Source organism: Zootoca vivipara, chromosome 3, assembly GCF_963506605.1.
Source record: "Zootoca vivipara chromosome 3, rZooViv1.1, whole genome shotgun sequence".
Taxonomy (NCBI): Eukaryota; Metazoa; Chordata; class Lepidosauria; order Squamata; family Lacertidae; genus Zootoca; species Zootoca vivipara.
Window position 1 is genome coordinate 96,155,901 of NC_083278.1, and position 20,919 is coordinate 96,176,819.

Here is a 20,919-nt window from a genome sequence, read left to right on the forward strand (position 1 = left end):
TGGGATATTGCAGGGGGTGGGTTGGGTTGCTGATACACCACATCAGATAGTTTGGGAAGCCCTGATCTAATCCAATACCTTGCTTAATGCAATATGGCAGGATTCCACCCTATATCCCCCACATAGGGTTTTGCTTAGCTTTCCTATCCTGAAATAAAAACCCTGTAAGCACAGGATAGGATACAATCCCATATCAATAGGGCATAAATAATGTGGCTGTTAAGGGTGTGGCCCTTAATAGCTGTCATTTCCTGGACTTTTGGAGCTTCTGAAGATGGAAAGCTCTTTGCCCAACCTGGTAAACAAAAAGTGATGTCGTTAATTGAATAGATATTCAAATATATTGGGTGGAATTCAACATTGCGCTATGACAAATGTCCCACCTGTGCTGTTATGGGGGAGGGGTCCCTCCAAAACCAACTGCACAGGGGGGTGAGAAGGGGGAAAGCCCTGTTGCAAATTGCAAGGAAGTCCTTGCAGGGGCTTCCTCTCAGTGGCATAGGAAGAGGGGTGTGTGGTGGTTGCGGTCCAACCCAGATGTCATCCCAGGATTTTTTTTTTACAATCCCCCCCCCCGGGCAGATCACCGATGCACCAATCGCCCCCTGGACGGATTGCCAACGTGCTGATCGCCCCCGTAGCCGGATTGTCGCGCCCCCTGGCCTGATTGTCCTGCCCCCGTGGACGTATCACCCCTGCCCCCGGGTGCACGGCATGTGCACCGCTCTGGGGGCCGGAGCAGCTAGCTCTGCCGTTGCTTCCTCTAATAAGGCTTCTTAGGTGATTCCCACAAATTATGTTATATATATATGTGTGTGTGTGTGTGTGTGTTAGAGAGAGAGAGTTTTTAATATATGGGCATGTTCATACATGCAACAGTGATCCTCAATGCCCTTGTACCATCATCCTTGATCATAACAAGTGCATACTCATCACTGTGTGTAGAGTTCTATGTGTTCTATGAATCTATACATGAATCTATACATAATCTAGTTAGCTCAGTTGGTTAGAGCATGGTGCTGAAAACGCCAAGGTTGTGGTTTCAATCACCATACAGGCCAGCTGCATATTCCTGCATTGCAGGGGGGTTGAGCTAGATGACCCTCGGGGTCCCTTCCAGATCTACAGTTCTGTGCTTCTATTCCACTCAGCAAGAGTCCTGCACTTTGTAGCACTTGGTGGATCTGCTTGGTGTGTTGTCTGCTGAAGCTCACAACCATGTATGTCATTCAAATTGTGTCTTTCTCTCTCTCTCCCCTCCCTTCTGCTGGGCTTGCAGTGGAATGGCTGTTGATTCATTGGCTGACATTACACGAGTAACTGCTCCGCCGCAGTTCCTCACCTTCAAAATTGACATAACAATTCGGAGCTGCCTGACTCAGGAGAAACAGGTGGGGCTTGCTGAGGTAATGCTGGGAAAGCATGTCAACTTTGAGCAAATGGTTAGGTCATAGCTGCCAAGTTATCCCTTTTTTACAGGGATTTTCCCTTATGCTGAATAGGCTTCCTCGCGAGAAAAGGGAAAACTTGGCAGCTATGGGTTAGGTAGCATCCATATCAGCTTCAAATCCTCCTTGCCCTCCTGAAGAAAGTTGAAATGGTAAATCTATATTTAAAAGCTGCTAAATATAATATTCCAAATTGTTCAGTGTGAATATCACTTGGACTACTCTTCGTGGGGCTACCTTTGAAGGTGACCTGGAAACTACCACTAATCCAGAATGCGGCAGCTAGACTGGTGACTGGGAGTGGCCACCGGGACCACATAACACAGGTCCTAAAGGATCTTCATCAGCTCCCAGTGCGTTTCCTAGCACAATTCAAAGTGTTGGTGCTGACCTTTAAAGCCCTAAACGGCCTTGGCCCAGTATACCTGAAGGAGCGTCTCCACCCCCATCGTTCTGCCCGGACACTGAGGTCCAGCTCAGAGAGCCTTTTGGCAGTTCCCTCACTGCGAGAAGCGAAGTTACAGGGAACCAGGCAGAGGGCCTTCTCGTTGGTGGCACCCTCCCTTCAGATGTCAAGGAAATAGACAACTATCTGACTTTTAGAAGACATCTGAAGGCAGCCCTGTGTAGGGAAGTTTTTAATGTTTGATGATTTATCGTGTTTTTAATATTATGTTGGGAGCTGCCCAGAGTGTCTGGGGAAACCCAGCCAGATGGGTGGGGTATAAATAATAAAAGTATTATTAATAATAATAATAATAATAATAATAATTCCCATGACAAACTTTATTATTATTTTAAAGAAATCCCCCTCCCCCATTCTTCAGCTGAAAAAGCAATTCCTGGTTTGGGCACATATAATGAGCCTGCTGGATCAGGCCAATGGCCCATCTAGTTCGGCATCCTGTTCTTACTGTGGTCAACCAAATGTCTGTGCGTGCAAGCAGCACCTGAGTGAAACTGCACTCTGCCCAGCTGTGATTCCCAGTAACTGGTATTCAGAGGTAGAATATAGCTAATGATATCTCTCTCCTCCCTGAATTAGTCTGATCCTCTTTAAAAGCCATTCCAGTTCATGGCTGTTACTCCCTCCTGTGGGAGAGTGTTCCATAGTTTAACTGTGCACTGGACTTTGGTCTGTCCTGAATCTTCCAGCATTCGGCTTCACTGGATGACCATGAGCTCTAGAGCTATGAGAGAAGGATAAAAACGTTTCTCTATCCACTTTCCTCATGCCGTGCATGATTTTATAATGTCACCTCTAACTCACCCTTTCTGTAAACTAAAAAGTCTCAAATGCTGCTGCCTTTTCTCCTAGGGGACTTGTTCCACTCACTTGCCCCTTTCTGAACCTTTTCCAATTCTATAACACCTGTTTTGAGGTGAAGTGACCAGAAACTGTACACAGTATTTCAAATGCGATAGCACCATAGGTTTGTATAACAACATTATGATATTGTGAGTTTTAGTTTTGATTGCTTCCAATAACGACCCCTAGCATGGAATATGCCTTTTTTTTTTTACTACTGTTGCACACTGGATCAACATCTTTGAAGTGTAGGTGGGTTTCCACGAGGCAAGACACAGCGATAACAGCAAGAACATTTATTGAATTAACAGAACTAGACAACAGGGGCAAAGTAACTGCTTATATACATTTCTGAAGGCCTGGGCCCCTCCCACTTCCAACGTGATTGGCTGTCTAAGCTTCCAAGCTGCAAATCTTAACTCAGAATTTAAGGGCCAATGGCAGAGCCCCAAGTCCTGAAATGTTCTGTGATTGGATATCATGTATCGAATCAGAACACAGGGGCTCAGAATCCTTAGTCCAGAGACTCAAGCTCAGGCAAACACAGACCATTGAATAAATAACAATCTTCATTGAGCTATCCACTACAAGTTCCTGGTCAGTCACTGCCAGTTCAGATCCCATGAGTGTATATGTGAAATTAAGATTTTTTGCCCTGACATGCATCACTTTACATTTGTTTACACCAGGCATCCCCAAACTGCGGCCCTCCAGATGTTTTGGCCTACAACTCCCATGATCCCTAGCTAACAGGACCAGTGGTCGGGGATGATGGGAATTGTAGTCCAAAACATCTGGAAGGCCGGAGTTTGGGGATGCCTGGTTTACACTGACTTGCATTTGCCATTTTGCCACCCATTCAGTTTGGAGAGTTCTTTTTGGAGCTCCTCACAACCCCTTTTAAAACATACATATTGGACCTCTAAACCATCCTAAATATCTTTGCAAAAGCTTGGCCTATCACTCAACATCCAAAAAAACAAAGTGCTGCACTAACAAGTACAAAATCCAGCATCGCCTGAGCTCTCTGAGTGCGGCTTTCTCCCAATTGAAGTGCAGAGTGTTTGAGGACCGGGACATTCCAAAATGCTTGTTTACAAAGCTATTGTACTACCAACCTTACTATATGCTTGTGAAACATGGACCACTTATAAACACCATTTCCTGCTCCTCGAAAGATTCCATCAACGGTGTCTCCAAAAATTTTTACACATCACTTGTGAAGACAGGCAAACTAATATAAGTGTACTGGAAGAAGCAAAGATCACCAGTGTTGAAGCAATGATTCTTCAACATCAACTTCGCTGGACTGGTCATGTTGTGCAGATGCCTGATGATCGTCTTCCAAAGCAACTACTCTATTCCGAACTTAAAAATGGAAAGCATAAAGCTGGTGGTCAACAAAAGAGGTTTAAAGACTGTCTCAAGGCAAATCTTAAAAAAATTAGTATAAACACTGACAACTGGGAAACACTTGCCTGTGAGCACTCCAGTTGGAGAGAAACGTGCTAAGAGGAAGGCACACTTTGCAAATCTACACCATGATCAACTCCTGCCCGGAAACCGATGTTCCCACTGTGGAAGGACGTGTGGATCCAGAATTGGCCCCCACAGTCACTTACAGACTCATTGTTAAAATTGTGTTTATGGAAGACAATCTTACTCAGCTATGAGTGATTGCCAAAGAATTGTTACTTGATAAATAATAATAATTTTTTAAAAAAGTGCATGTATTGATACTGATCTCATCCTGTTTGGCACTAGCTACAAAATGTCTTGCAAGAATCAGCGATGAGGAGCAAGAGCTTCCCTTTCCCTTTGTATATTCAGAACAGCTGCACTGGAGTGTAGAAGGCATTTTCAATTTAGAAGCCATTCACAGAGTCTCCCATGTGGGAATTGTACATGGTCTTCAAAGAACAAGCATACTGGAATAAACATCTCTATCACAATGAAGTCTGGAAGTCCATGCAGTAAACTTAACTGTGCTTGCACAATCCTTAGCAAAGTAGAGTTCAGGTCTTCTGATAAGCTGATTTTTACCGGGTGCCATTCCTAGTGACCTCAAATGAATTTCCCATACAAAATTAAGGATTGTCATGTGAAGGTTTTCTGCAGGCGGTTGCCAAAATCATTCTGAATGTACAGAATCAACAACAATGTGGACTTGTTATTGTTTTCTGCTTCAGTTGACTTGCCTCTAACAGCTAAGAATATTCCGATACTGAGCTATCCTGGCTGTGAGCCCTTTTGATCTTCAATGACACTTCAAGGGTGTGAGGTGATGCTGGATTGTAAACAGAGAACTAAATAGCTTGTGGCTAACAGTTCACAGAACAGCAAGGCAATAGATCTGGAAATAATGCTGCTAACAATAAGAAACAGGTGATCTGAAAATAATGACCTCCAGACTCAAAAAGGTTTGTTGTGCCCCAGATAGATGGTGGCATTTGTCCTTCTGATAAAGATGAAAGTTTGTTCAGGGTCAATTAAGAATCCTTGCATTAAGACTTCTGTGTCTGAGTGTTCTAAAATGATCTATTATATTGACACAGATGGCACAGCCATTATTTGTTTTAGCTTAAAATTTGTTTCAAAGCAGAATGAAAGGGGCTGGTGAATCACTGATAAGTCTCATGGATAACCATGAGATCAACACCTACTTTGCCCCTGTCTTTGCCCCAAAGGAAAACAGTGCCCAACCTGGTGATAACAGAATAAACAATAATGCAGGGAGGGAGCTGCAGCCCAATATAGGAAAAGAGGTAGTAATGGAACACCTAGCTACTTTAAATAAATTCACATTTCCAGGGTCTGGTGAGCTGCACACAAGGGTACCAAAGGAGCTTGTGGATATAATTTCAGAACTTATGTCTATAACCTTTGAGAAATCTTGGAGAACAGGTGAGATCCCTGCAGACTGGAGGCAGATAAATGTTGTACCTATCTTCAAAAAGGGGGAAAGGAAGATCTAGGTAACAGCCAACTGGTCAACTTGGTCAATGCCAGTGAAGGTTCTAGAACAGATAAACAATTGGTTTGTGAGCACTTAGAAAAGGATGCTTTTATTACTAAGACTCAGGTGAATTTCATTTATTTTCTTGGTAGAATTACAAGTTTGGTGGATCAGGGGAATTGACAATGTCCCCCTGCTGCCCCCACGGTCACCCCCAATATTCGTGCAGAGAAGAAGGAGGCAGAGAGATGATAAAAACATAGAGTGAAGGTAGTGGGAAATTAAAGGACATCTCATGTTGCAAATTGAGATTAACATTGGGTTCAGAATTTGAAAAGGGTCAAGGGCTATCATTCAGAAAATGTTTTTGGGTTGATCTGGCAATCTCAATTCACTTTGAACCAATTTCAGCAGTGATTACACATTCACACATCATAGAAATTGTGCCATAATGACCATAATCTGTGTGTCAAAAGCATTTATTTCCACTAAAAGGAATATACTCTTCCTCTGTGGCAAAAAACTATTAAGTGTTTCTGGAGTTAAAAGGGCTTGGTGATCATAAATAAAAAGCAACAACAGTTAGTCATGTCCATTCATTTCAAGGGGTCTGCTCTTGAGTATGACTTAAGACACAGCCCACTGAAAGCAGAATCAGGCCTGGAAGGTGCTCAGCATTAAGAACGGCTATTGCATTAATAAAGTCTAATTTGCTTCTGATCAGTTTGGCTCACTTTGGAGAATTCTAGTTGGGAAAAATGATCCAAATATAGCAGTGGGGGAGGAAGAGGGTGTCTTCCTTCTTATTCTCCCTTTGGCAACTGAGGCTTGTTGAGTGCTCTGTGGAATCAAACTTTCATGTTAAGTTTGACTCCTTTTCAAAATCGAAAATAGAGAGCTTGTTTCTCTTCAGCATCTTGGAAACATAGCCTGGGCCACGATTATGTTTCCAAAATGCTGAAAAGAAACAAGCTACCAGCAGTCTATTCTTTCAGACAGGCAGCTCGATCCCTTGTGACTGAAAATGACGATTAGAGCCAAACGAAGTTGAATAGCATTTGCCCTGAGCATTCTTCTGCAGAGCTTTCTCTAATGAGCTTCTACACTTACAGCATACAGCTTCTAGCATTTAAAACTGTGTTGTTATTATTATTTTTAATGCTACAGTATATTGGTGGTGCCATTCACCTACCGATCAGTGCCTGTCCTGATATTTTGATAGCTGTCTTTGATAAACCACTGTCCTCGAGATGTTTTTTGTTGATGTGAATTACTAGGAAGATCAGTTCTTCAGATTTGTGTGGGGTTTTCTTTACCCCATACCCTCCAACATTTCTCTGATGAAAATAGGGATGTCCTATTCCATTCTTCTTCTTCTTCTTCTTCTTCTTCTTCTTCTTCTTCTTCTTCTTCTTCTTCTTCTTCTTCTTCTTCTTCTTCTTCTTCTTCTTCTTCTTCTTCTTCTTCCCCACCCATCTGACTGAGTTGCCCCAGCTACTCTGGGAGGCTTCAAGCATATATAATAACATAATAAAACATTAAACATTAAAAAAAACCTTCCCTATACAAGGCTGCCTTCTAGAAGTTACTCATCTCCTTAGCTCAGGGGTCACTTAACTTCATGCTCTCCAAAATTTCTCCATTGAAAATAGGAACATCCTAAGGAAAAGCAGGACATTCCAGGATCAAATTAGAAACTGGGATGGCTTCTGTAAATCCGGGATGATCCCTGGAAAATAGGGACATGGAGGGTTTACTGCCCCCACTTTGGGACCTATTGAAGTTCCAAAAGGCATCTTTCTCCCCTGTAAACAGGGCTGGTCCAAGGCATTTTGCTGCCTGAGGCAAAGGGCCATCATGCGTCCATTCCATGAATCCAAGTGGACCAGCATTTGAATCTTACTTTGACACCAATGACAGGACAGTATCTTCCACTGCACTTGGGGGGCAGTTATCTGCTGTCTGAAACAGCTGCCTCATTCTGCCTAGTGATAGGGCCAGCCCTTCATGTAAAGGCATGCACATGAACACTAAGCCATCGTGTATATTTAGCATGCTAAAGCTGGTGAGGACAGTTTTGAACGGTTGAGAATATATTGTCGGATAATTATGCATTTACAGTCACACCTCTGTTTAAGTACGCCTCGGTTTGAGTATTTTCAGTTTAAGTACTCCGCGGACCTGTCTGGAACGGATCAATCCACTTTCCATTACTTTCAATGGGAAAGTTCGCTTCAGGTTAAGTACGCTTCAGGTTAAGTACAGACTTCCGGAACCAATTGTGTTTGTAAACCGAGGTACCACTGTATTGGATTTCTAGCCAAACCAACAAGCGGTGAGCTTTTAAAACAGTGAAGGGCAGGCAATTTGAGGTTAAAAGAATACAACAGGAAGAAAAGAACTGTGAGAAATTTATATATTCAGGAGTGCTAATTCAAGTTTTAGTTCTGTTGGGGGAGGCAAGAATATTTTGACCCATCATGTAATCACAGGGGTCTTTTAAGTACACAAGACTGTACTTGTTTTCGTTTGTAAGACCTTGAAGATTGTGCACTGTTGCAAAAATGGCCTAGTTCAGGGGTGGAGAACCTTTGGCCCTCCTAATGTTGTTGGACTCAATCAGGGAAGACTCAACTTATTATGGATAGTCAACATGTAAGGAGAAGGAATGCTGTCATTCCTTCACAAGCATCATCCCTCTTATTATCAGCCTTCTCCAACCATCCAGATGTTTTGCACTCTAATTCCCATCAGCCCCAGTTAGCATGGCCAATGGTCTGATGTAATGGGAGTTGTAGTCCACTGATAACTACTTGGATAAATCCTTGGCTTAGATTATTTTGCCTGCCTTCCTTGGCATTTTTATGTCTTGACTCCTGCACTTAGGTGCCTTTGTGTATGAAACACGAGGTCAAGGCAGAGTGAAGTTTTATAGTAATTCAGAATGAGCTTCATTTCCCCACATTAGGTCAATTATCCAGCTGATTTTACCAAGATAATGTAGTGCAGAATCCCATTAATTACACAGAATTGAATCACTAAAGTGTTTTGCATGCATGAGCTTGTAAATCTGTCTTTAACTTCCATGGTAATGATAGCAGGCAGAATGGATAGCTTGCCTTTTAATGGAGTCAACGGTATTTTGCCTTTTAACGGAGTCAACATGAAATTATTTTTTCACCGCGTTTTTGACCCACATAACTGAAAGCAGAGCAAAGTGCCTATTAAGTATGGCTTTTAATGCTGATATGCATTTGGGGGACTGTTTATACTAGGGAAACTCAACAACCACATTATCTGATTGACTTTAATGGTTGATTGATACATTTTCCAATTTAACAGTATCTTCCTGGAGGAAGGAATATTTAATGATAGGAGCACCGACCTCCCAACCCCCATTGACGGGTTCATCACATGACCCACCACAGCCAATTTTATGTAAATTTGTTTACATAACAAATTCAAAAAATAAAAATCATGAAAATTCATCAGTATTTTTAGTGCTAATTTTCCCTGACGAACACATTTTTGTATGTAAAAAGGTAAAGGTAAAGGACCCCTGAAAGTTAAGTCCAGTTGCGAACTGGGGTTGCAGTGCTCATCTCGCTTTACTGGCTGAGGGAGCCGGCATTTGTCCGCAGACAGTTTTTCCGGGTCATGTGGCCAGCATGACTAAGCCACTTCTGGCGAAACCAGAGCAGCGCACGGAAACACTGTTTACATTCCCGGCAGAGCGGTACCTATTTATCTACTTGCACTTTGACGTGCTTTCGAACTGCTAAGTTGGCAGGAGTAGAGACCAAGCAACGGGAGCTCACCCCGTCGTGGCCGACCTTCCGATTGGCAATCCCTAGGCTCAGTGTTTTAGACCACAGCGCCACCTGCGTCCCACTAATTTTTGTATGTGGTTTTGACTAATACACACGTGTTACAAGCCATTTTACATCTTAATATTGCATTATTGCATTTATGTGTTTTCCCTTTAATATAGACAGCGATTCATTTTACGTATACATCCCAACCAACTTCTTTCCTGTTAAAACAAATATTTGAGTCTGTTAAAACCCTAAATCGACATGCCCTGAAAATACGAGTGCATGTTATTACAGCGAACATTTAAGACGTCTCTCCCCCAAACCAAGCAATATTTTGTTTAAGTGCCAATGTTAGAAAAAAATACATCTGTGTATATTTTTGAAGGTGAATGTTCCAATTAAGAGTATATTGTACTTCTTCTCCCTACATGGATGGCTTGGTGATGTGGGTTGGATGATGCACATATGCTTTTCCAAGATGATCGAGCTCCATTACTGGTCCATTACTCCATTACTCCCCATGTGTGGGAGAGGGAGAGTCTGTACATATCTTCCCATCTGTGGAAGGACTGGGGAGGAAGAATGTAGAGGGGAACTGGATCGTCCTCTAACATAGTTAACTAGGAAGTGCTTGAACAAACAGATATCTAAGAAAAATAACCAGAAATAGAACTTTAATGACAAATGAATTTAAGGAAACTCTTCTAAAATAGAGTTCCTTATTTTTTTCACTGGAAAGATCTCTGTGATTCTTTGATGGCATGCAAATTAATGACAGAACAGAACAAGATGTGTTTCAAATGGGAGAATAGCCACCAGAATAACAAGAGAGCGCAATAGGAAAATATTTTTAATAACTCCATGCGTGCCTGCTGTTTGATTACAATAGCAGATTAGGGCTAAGTATGCTATCTTGACTCATTATTTTCTGGCAGCAAACATTAATTAGAAGGGAAAATGTCTTAGGAGTAGGCTTGGATTTTCTCTCTGTCAAACCTCTTCCTAAAATTGAAAATAGGAAAAAGACAAATTTAGGATGCATGATCTGTAAAGATTTATAACCACTTCAGCCCTTGAGCTGCAAACAGATATATTTATTACTGGCAGCTGTTATGTGCTGGAGTGCATTCATGTCTTCATATCACTTCATAATTTGCTACGCTCAGATCCAGGAAAATAGGTTTACTAGTGTGTCTTGCCCTCCTCACAGTGCTGCACTGGAAAACGACTCTTGCGTTGGTAAATCACACATTAGTTGCATGCTGTTGACACTTCTTTTAATGACTATGGGAAATCTAGAGCGATACTCCAATGTTGTATGTGGGAGATGATGTGTGTGGCAGAGGGGGGCAGCAAAGGCAACAAACAGCTCAGCTGTTAGATCTAATGCTAAAGTAAAGCTGAGAGACTTGATAAGTTAGGAACGTTTTAATTTCGTGTTGATGCATCGCTTCTGTTTTCCCTAACCAATTACCAGCCATTTATCAGTCAGCTGTGCAGTGGGGGGGATTCAAACCACAAGAAAGAGCCAGTATTATCGTAGCAAGGCAACAGACGACAAGATAAGTGGCACCTTATTGAAAGGTTCTGCAGTTAAATGGGATGGGAAAGGAAGATGCAATGGGCACCAGCCATTAGAGGACTGGAGGTTTTGTGTTAGCATTCTGCACAGATTTTAGGGGGGTGGGGAAGGAGTTTACTAATGTATTTTTGATTTGCATGAGGATGTTGAGGCATTTTGATAAGGGCAGAAAACACACACACTTAAGGTTTGGTTTACACAGATCTGGTTTACACAGTTTGCGTACACAGCACACAGGTGCACATGCTCTGTTCTTGAGAGTCCCATGTGTTTGCTGATTGGGTAGAGGCCACCTGGTATTAGCCAATCCAGCCTCTCAGTGGATGGCTGTGGCTTGTTTCTGCGATTGCCACACCCCTTGTGAGATAGGAGCTCACACACCCATGTGAGACAGCCATGAGCTGTATGAACCAGGGATTGACAAATCTCTCCATTTTGGGTCCCTTGGTTTCTCATTTTTCCAACCTTAAATCCAGTTCTCTACATATTTGAGGCAATTTGGGATTTCAAAAAGCCGCAAACTGATGAAAATTCACCAGCGTTTTAGTGTGACTTTCTCTAAATTTTTGACTGATGTGCAGATTTTTGCAATGAATTTCCCCCGCAAGGATCCATTTTATTATTTCCACTACTATATTCATTTGTGCACACGCTTCCCTAATATATGTTTTTCTCTACACATTACTTAGTTGGAAAACTGCATTGGAAAATCTGTATATGTGTGAATTTCAAATGATAGCTGTGTTTCTTCCTCCATCCCTAGTTGTGGACCTGTGATTAGTAGATTTGGTACAGATGTGGTAAGAACATTTAAATAGGGGAACACCAGCAACTATCCCCCTTCTAGAGATCCTATCTGTACTCCTGCACTTAGGGGTTGATCACCCCTTTAGGCTTCCCAGAGTGCTAGCAAATTCTGGAGTCAAAAATAATGTTGACAGTCTGCATCACACTTTCCCATCCGCTGACCTGCTGCCTCCCATCACAGGGAAGCTCAGGCAGCTTCATAGAAGAAGTCATCAAGAACATATGTCTGACCTTGGCTGGCCGGCGATTGCTCTGTTTGGTCCCTGTTCTATGTCTATCCCTATTATATTCCTGGCTCTGAGCCACACTCCATGGCAACACCAAATCACTCTGCTTTCTAGCAACTCCTTTCCTAAAGAGCTCCGGTGGCCAACAAGAGCCTGTCTATTTTCAGACATTTCAGTGGGTTTGGGACTCTGATTGTGCTTAGCATGGGAATAAGACCACAACAAAAGTACAGTTCTCTGTATTTCTTACGGAATCTTAAAGAATCATAGTTACAGGTAGGTAGCCGTGTTGGTCTGAGTCGAAACAAAATAAAAAAAATTCCTTCAGTAGCACCTTAAAGACCAACTAAGTTTTTATTTTGGTATGAGCTTTCGTGTGCATGTACACTTCTTCAGATACACTGAAACAGAAGTAACTAGACCCTTATGTATATTCAGAGGGTGGGGGGGGGTGATGGGAATGGGTGATGGGCTGATAGGAGTGGTAAACCTGTTGATGACTGTTAACGACTGTTGTTGTTGTTTAGTCGTTTAGTCGTGTCCGACTCTTCATGACCCCATGGACCATAGCACGCCAGGCACTCCTGTCTTGCACTGCCTCCCGCAGTTTGGTCAAACTCATGTTCGTAGCTTCGAGAACACTGTCCAACCATCTCATCTTCTGTCATTAACGACTGTTAATGACTGCAATTGGTCTTGCAGGAAAAAGCAAGGGCTGAGGTGCTAAGGAAAGCTTGATCATGTATAATGAGATAAGAATCTTATGTCTCTGTTCATGCCAGGTGTCTCCATTGTTTTAAGCTTGGTAATGAGTTGCAATTCAGCGACTTCTCTTTCCAGTCTGAATCATGACTGCTTGACAGAAGTGTAACTGATTTAGGCTGCTAAGAACTTATTTCCAAGCAAAACTTGAAAATTAATCTCATCTCACACAGTTTTGACTCTCAGTTTAGATGCTTTTAATAATATAATTTCCAGCCTCTTCTTAAATGGTCATTCCCTTTGTCTCATAAAAGAGGACTGATTATACAAATAGTCTAGCACTGCCTTAACACGTGGGTAAACTTGGTCAAGGGTAATATTTTAAAATATAGGAACAAATCCAGGTTTAAATTCAGACTAGCCCTTTAATTTAGCCACTCGGGGAAAGTGACAAACCTTAAAGCACAAGCCAGACTCTTTGGCACAAATAATCAAAACAGCAGCTCTCACTGGAGATTTAATTTCAGCTCTGTAATTGAAAATGGCCCATGCATTACTCTCTATAAATTGCAGAACGAAAATGATACCCTTAAATGACTCTGCCTTCATTTAAGTAGTGACCTGTTCATTAGCACTGTGAAATGAAATAGAAATCCATTTGAGTTTTCGAGACTGTTTAATTTTGTTGTAGATAAAAGTCAGCAAAACAGGACATCAACATTATTTCCCTCCCTAAATTGTACAAAATTCCCACAGTCTTCCTTCATCTTCTTTGCCCCAGTGGAAAGCATTGCATCTATTTATATACTGGCCAACTTTATCCCTGGTTTCAGTCAGGTGTAAATGCCCCCCAAATTGGCTGAGCAACAGGGCCTCTATGTTTATAAACACTGTGTTGAGGGTAAGATCATGACTGCTTGGCACCAGACCTGAAGAAACTAAACAGCACAGAGGAAAAGAGCTTTTTAGCATTAGTTTTGAAAGGGAAATACTGATTGTGCAGTCTCTCGGAGAGATTGGAAGATTTACTTACATATTACATTATTCAAAACTGCTCTATAAAAATTTCAAGGTGACTTAACCAAAGATGAATTACAATGCAGTTTGAAATCTTGAAACAAGCTGATAAGAGCAATGAACTAGTCCCTATTAAAATATAAAAACAGATTTAAATATGCATTAACCAAACTAGAAATGTTTCTAACACAAGAAAGTTTTTACCTGGCGACCATCAACATTAGCTTTTTCATCCCATTAGTGTAAAGTGTTGGTCAGTTTGCATTTGCACAGTGCGATAGCAAACCTGTTGTATTCCCACGATTTCTCCTTCTGACATTTTTTTCTGACTACTCCTGTTTGTTGTGCTGCTGCTGCACAAATGTTTCTAGGGTGGACAAGAGGCACATTCTTGTTACACCTGAATGGTGGGAGTAGTTTGCTCTCCAGCACCAATTTTGGGCGCTTCCGCACTGTCACCATTTTGGGGTGGTATTCCGTCTCACTTTCAGGTTGCACAAGTTTAGTTGATTGCAAGGTCTTGGGCAATAAATTCGCTCCCCACTCAATGGACATTTGTACAATTGGTTGTTACACCTGTAGTGATGAAGTGGAGAAAGAGAGGGGGCTGCAAGGACTGAGGTCAGGGTGACCTTTGGGGTCACTATGGAGGTGATGCTGGAAGTTTGCTTTTGTGCCTGCGACCATATTTGCTGGTTCCTTTCATGGTCGTTACCAGTGTTGATGTAGATTATTTGTTGTGGGGTTATTGGGCATTACTGGAGGGAAATAGTTTTATGCTTTGCAGTATGAGATCCAGCACTGGTAGAAAACTGGGTCCCTCACAGATGGGAGGGAAGTATCTGATCATTCAAAGGACATTTGGTGTTCACTGATATGAACAGTCCATTAATTTTGTATTCTTGTCGGTGATCAGTTGTTGGAACAATGTAGGTGTGTAGTCAGTTATATGTAGGACCCAGGTGGCGCTGTGGGTTGAACCACAGAGTCTAGGGCTTGCTGATCAGAAGGTCATCGGTTCGAATCCCTGCAACGGGGTGAGCTCCCGTTGCTCGGTCCCAGCTCCTGCCAACCTAGCAGTTCGAAAGAACATCAAAGTGCAAGTAGATAAATAGGGACCGCTCCGGCAGGAAGGTAAACAGGGTTTCCGTGCGCTGCTCTGGTTCGCCAGAAGCAGCTTTGTCATGCTGGCCACATGACCTGGAGGCTGTCTGTGGACAAACGCCGGCTCCCTCGGCCTATAGAGCGAGATGAGCGCCGCAACCCCAGAGCCGGACACAACTGGACCTGATGGTCAGGGGCCCCTTTACCTTTACCTTTTAGTCAGTTATATACTGGGTTATAAGGTAGTGAATAGTTGTAGTCATTGTGTAAATGGATAGTGATAGTGACATGGTGTGAGTGTTGTGCGAATATTGCATTTTATTTTGGTTCAAAGTATGTATCATGCTGCCTAGTATTTTTCTCTGGAGCTTATTCAGATAGATAAACATACGGTGTATTTATGTATTTGGATTTTTCTTAATGCAAATCAGATGCAATTGTGCTGATTTGTGTACAGTGGAACCATGGTTGTCGAACGCCTCCGTAGTCAAAAGTTTCGGCTTTTGAACACTGAAAACCCAAAAGTAACTGCTCCAGTTTTTGAATGATTTTCAGAAGCCAAACGTGCTCCATGGCTTCCATTCTGAGTTCCCCTATTGTATTGAGGCTTCCATATTGAGTTTTCGGTTTTTGAACATTTCAGAAGTCGAAAGGTCTTCTGGAATAGATTACGTTCGAAAAGCGAGGTTCCACTGTATTTTGCTTTTACTTATTGTTAACTGCTTTGAGATCTGTGGGTAATAAACTGGCTGGCTAAACCAACGAACAGATAGTAGCCCCACAATATTAGTGGTAAATGTGTAGATCTTGATGAATGTGGTCCTAATGTGTTAGTTAACATCGGTCATAATACAACTTTAGTTAAACACTTTGAAATCCCATTGCTTTCAGGGAGGTGGGGCTCTATCAATGGCTACTAACTGTGAAGGCTAAACTGTGTTTCCACAGTAGAGGCAGCAGTGCTTCTGAATTTGAGTCGCAGGAAGTCACAGGAGGGGAGAGGGCTCTTGTGTTTGAATCTTGCTTGTGGGTTTATCCTGATCTATCCTATGGGCAGTTCAACTTCATGATTTTTTTCTTCTTCAGCTGGATTGCACCCATAGTTGTAAAAAGATACTGTGAGTAATTTGACTCTGGTTTGACAATTGCAGAATTCCTGATTCCATTATGAGATTTGAGCAAGTGTAATATGTATTGGTTGAGCAATTTTAATGAACCAGCGAAATCATGCTATGTTTTTCACAGTCCTGCATATGTTTCAGAGAGCTTAGATGGAGAACCAAATTTGGAACTGTATAACTTTAATTATCATTTGAAAGTTATAATCATAAGTTACTCAAAGAAAAAAACAGCACACTCAATATCGAAGCGCTGTTGCAGCAAATCATTATAGTTCCATGGTGTTAGATGGATTCTAAATTTGTCTTATTTCTATGGTGGTGATACTGCTACCGAAATTAGAACTATACAGATTGAGTGATCTCTTTGAATTGTCAATCAAGCTTTCTATTAATATGTAGTAATGGAATCATGAATGACAGGTCTGAAATTGGATATTTAACATTTTGTTAATTGATTTTTAACATTCTTGCACCATGGAAGTTCATGCACCAATATTGTCGCAGATCCTTTGCTACAGGACTCTATACACAAAAACGGCTAGGCACAGGAACACTTTCCCCCCTTGTGCCATCAAATTGTTAAATTCATAGTTGTGTAGTGGAAGGGGAGGCCAGTTATGGGTAGGGTTCCTTTGCTGTGCTATTGTACTGTGAGTGGAACAGTGTTTGTATAAGGTATGTTTACATTGCAATGTAGTCGAAGCAAAATTCCAAGTATGTTTGGTACTTGGCCAATAAATTATTCCTTATTATTATTTTCATTTTGCGGAGGTTTGTATCCATGATGTTGTGTGTTAAATGTAGATCATTTCATTGTAATGCTGCACTTATTAGTGCAACAAGCCTTGGTTCAGATCCTGATCTGGCGCTTTAGAAAAACAGTCCACCTTGATCCAGGGTGCTTTGCAGGCTGCTTGATTCAGCTTGAGGTCTGCCCATGTATGCTTTGCTCCCCTTTATTTTCAGGGTTTTGTAGTTTTCCTTTTGGCAGAAGCTGATGAAATTTTAGGCATGGTAGGCCATGCAGAGTGGATAACGCCTGCTGAACTACAAGCAAATAGGTCCAGGGACTTTCAAGCTGGACACCTCTGAAATGTGTTCTTTTTTTTTTTTAGGAAACATTTATAATTTTAAATTTGGGGCAGAATTGGGTGATTTGCAAGCAAGGTTGCTCCTTCTGAGACTATGAAACCTGCCACATTTCAGAAGAATACTTGGAGCTGACCACTGTGAGAACAGTGAATGGACTCAATGTGCCATTGCCCCGATCTAGCAGGCTCCTCCTAGTTTCTTATGGAATGGCTTTCCTGCAAGAGTGTTGTGAAAATAAAATGGGGAGTAGGAGAACTATGTTCACCACCTTGAGCTCCTTGGAACAAATGGGAGCGATAAAGGTAATAAAGAAAGAAATGCTGAGGTAGATAGATAACGGCCACAAACATAAACAAACTGAGGTGTGGATTTGTGACCTGAATTCAAATCCCCACTCTGCAGTGAAGCTCTTTAGTGAATAGCCCAGTGTTGACTACTTCCCAGCCAGAGCCTACCTCCTTTGGTTGGTTGTGGGGAAAATCCCATCTACACCATCCCGAGGCTTGGATACAGTTGTGAATAACAGTGGCAGCCTTGTGTTGGTGCTGATTCGTCTTATTTCTAAATCTAGTTTCAGTATTGTAAGGGGGAGAGAGTACAGAGTACCTCCCCCTATAATCAAGAGTAGCTCCTCACAGAGTAGCGAAGGAAACACAGACTCAGGGGAGAGAAGTCAGGACACGGAGAGAGAGTTCCCGGGCTCAGGCAGGATGAAAGAGCCCAGACTCCACAGACGGGAGGAGAGAGAAGGGGACAAGGGGGAGAGGGAAAACATGGAACGCAGACCCTTTCCTCCGGTTCCGGAATTACGAAGAAGACGCAAGGGGAGGAGATTCAGTGTCCCGTGCCTTTTATGTTGGGGGCGTTCGCGCCGAGGGGCACTTCCGGATTCTGCATCGGAGTAAGCAGACATGTTTCTGCACCTGCTTCACTGTACATATCAGCACCAATAAACACGTTATGGAAAAGTAACCTGAGGAGCGTCGTTACTCTAGAGTAGTCGCCAGAAACCCCTGACAAGTATATTCCAGAATGAGAAGCAGTCCAAGGACTAGCATGTTAATCAAATTAGTACATGGCATTCAGGAGGCCTCTCCTGCCACTGCTTTTTAGCCCTGTTTGTCATCTTAGGTCACAGTGATGCAATGATATCAGATGCTATGAAATAAATTCTCTTGTCATGCTCTAGATTTACCTACTGCTTTCTTTAGCCACTCTGTCTCTTGACTAGCTACTCTAACCTCCTCCCTCCTCCTCCCTAAAGCTGCTTCTGATCTGAAGCACCATGAACATTTCTTAGGGTCCCCTCTGTGATGATCATCTCTGCCCCCTTTCCTCTAACTTTTCTTGAGGTTCCTCTTCCTTCACCCTTCCTTCTGGACCCTTCATTCATATTTCATGCCTTTGGAGTCCCTGTCTCTTAGGGTTCCCTGAGTCCTGGGACCACTTCCTAGCCCTTAACCTACATCATGTGAGATTTTAATTCCAGCCAAACTGACAGCTCTCCCTTGCCACACAGAAGCTGGATTACAAACTTTATTGTTTCTTGAATATCTGAACTTTCCGTGCCACCATACCAGCTTTGGCAATCAGTGTCAGAGGTGTCACCACCACAAGTACACACTCACGTTGGTTGATCTTACTCGGAAGAAACCAGAGGGCACTCCTTAAGAGAGCACATTTTAAATCAGTCCAATTAAATGTGATGATTCATATTGGGAACATGAGACGCTGTTGCAACACTTTGAACCCCAGTTACAAGGTTTGAGTGTTTTGCAAATACTCCAGGCAGGAATTCTTTAAAAACAACAACAAAACTTTACAAAAGCTATATTCTATTGTGACAAATTACATACATGTTTGGTGTTTTGTGTGTGTGTGTGTGTGTGTGTGTGTGTTTGAATTTGTGTGAGTTTTAACTACCTTAAAAGTAGCTAATTGTTTGGTAGCCTCTCCAACCTGATAGTGACCTTCACAACTTGGCTGTAAGAGTAACTCTCTGTAGCAATTATGCAGCTTTTATCTGTAGTGTTATTTTTTAAAAACCCAAAAAACCACAGTGTTTTAAATGAGGTGGCAGTGCAGAACTCATTGTTAATGAGTTGCCACATTGTCACAGACAAGACACTGTACTTTGAACAGGGAAGACGTAATTGGGAAGAGAGAATAATGCAAAGACGCTCGGCTCTGTCTGAGGGTTCTGTACATTAAATGACATCTGCTGAAAAGATTTCTTTCTGGGCTGGTGCTGTGGCAGGTGCACAGAAGAACAATACTAGCTGTGAATGGAATTTGCTCATGCTATGTAAGAATGCTTTCTTTGCCTGTTCTCTTTGTGGCAATAGCCCTGACTGAAAGCATTGGCTAAAAAAATAATAATGTGTGAGGCTGAGGATGAGATTGTACAGTAAATTTTGATGGGCAAATGTTCCCTTGCTATTGACTTCCTCTCATAGTTCTTCTGTGGTTAATCACTGGCTTCCTATATTGAGGAAATTGAGTATAAATATTCTTCTCATATTGATGAAACTAAGAATCACCCTTGTAAAATATGGCCTTGCAAATGTGTTTGTTACCTCAGCCTGTGTCATGAAAAGCAGGTGTTTGTGCTGTAACTTGGGCCTTTATTCAGGTGCAGTTTTTTAAATGTTTCCAGAGATTTACTGAACTCGGCTGCATGGTGGGAGGACTCTGTGAGCCCAACATGCACATGCAGGAAGGACTGTAGTCTGGCGGTAGAGTATCTGCTTTTCATACAGGTTCAATTCCCAGCATTTCCATGTAGGGTTGGGAGAGACCTGTTCAGTGGTCTGTGTTTGCCTGAGCTTGAGTCTGGACTAAGGATTCTGAGCCCCTGTGTTCTGATTCGATACATGATATCCAATCCCAGAACATTTCAGGATTTGGGCCTCTGCCATTGGCCTTTAAACTCTGAGTTATGATTCACAGCTTGGAAGTTTAGACACCCAATCACATTGGGAGTGGGAGGGGCCCAGGCCTTCAGAAATGTATATAAGCAGTTGCTTTGCCCCTGTTGTCCAGTTCTGTTAGCTCAATAAAGGTTCTTGCTGTTATCACTGTGTCTTGCCTGGTGGGAACCCACCTACACTTCAAAACCCTTGCCTAGAACCCCAGAGAGCTGCTGCTGTCAGTCAGTGTATGCAGTACTGAGCTAGATGGGACAATATAAACCAGCTTCCCTTGTTTCATGCAGGCTTGTGGAGGCTGGCTCAGGTAGCACTTAGCCATAGTTTCACATTCCCTTAAAAACCAGGCCATTATGTAATGTGACAATCTTATTTTTCTTCTTAATTTGTCTTAATTACTCAGTGGGCCAAACCCAGCATTTTGCAAGTAGAATTCTGCTCATGCACTGAGACATCTTCCTCTGAACATTTCCACGTGCACAGACAGTGCTGGATACAACCTACTAGGTGATATCCGACTACATTATATTCACAGTGGGACCTGGTGAAATCAGTGGGTTAACTAATATAAATTCATTTATTTCAAAGGGTCTGCTCTCAGTAAGACTTAGTTGAATCCAACCCACTGTATTGAAAGTACAGTATGCATTGCAAGTACAGTAACCCATTGTATTGCTGGTGAGGAATGTGATGGCTAGGTTGCTTATGGGGGCACATTACTACCAACCTATAACACTTTGCTTGCGGTATTTTCACTGGCCAGTTTGCTACTGGGCCTAGTTCAAGGTGTTGGTACTAACATATATGTACCT

The 20,919-nt window shown here is 42.2% G+C and overlaps 1 protein-coding gene across 1 annotated transcript in view; it reads left to right on the forward strand.

The window, feature by feature from the left end:
• KCNH1 (potassium voltage-gated channel subfamily H member 1) overlaps window positions 1-20,919 on the forward strand; it is a 213,965-nt gene that overhangs the window by 87,361 nt on the left and 105,685 nt on the right. The gene's annotated exons all lie outside the window — the stretch shown is intronic.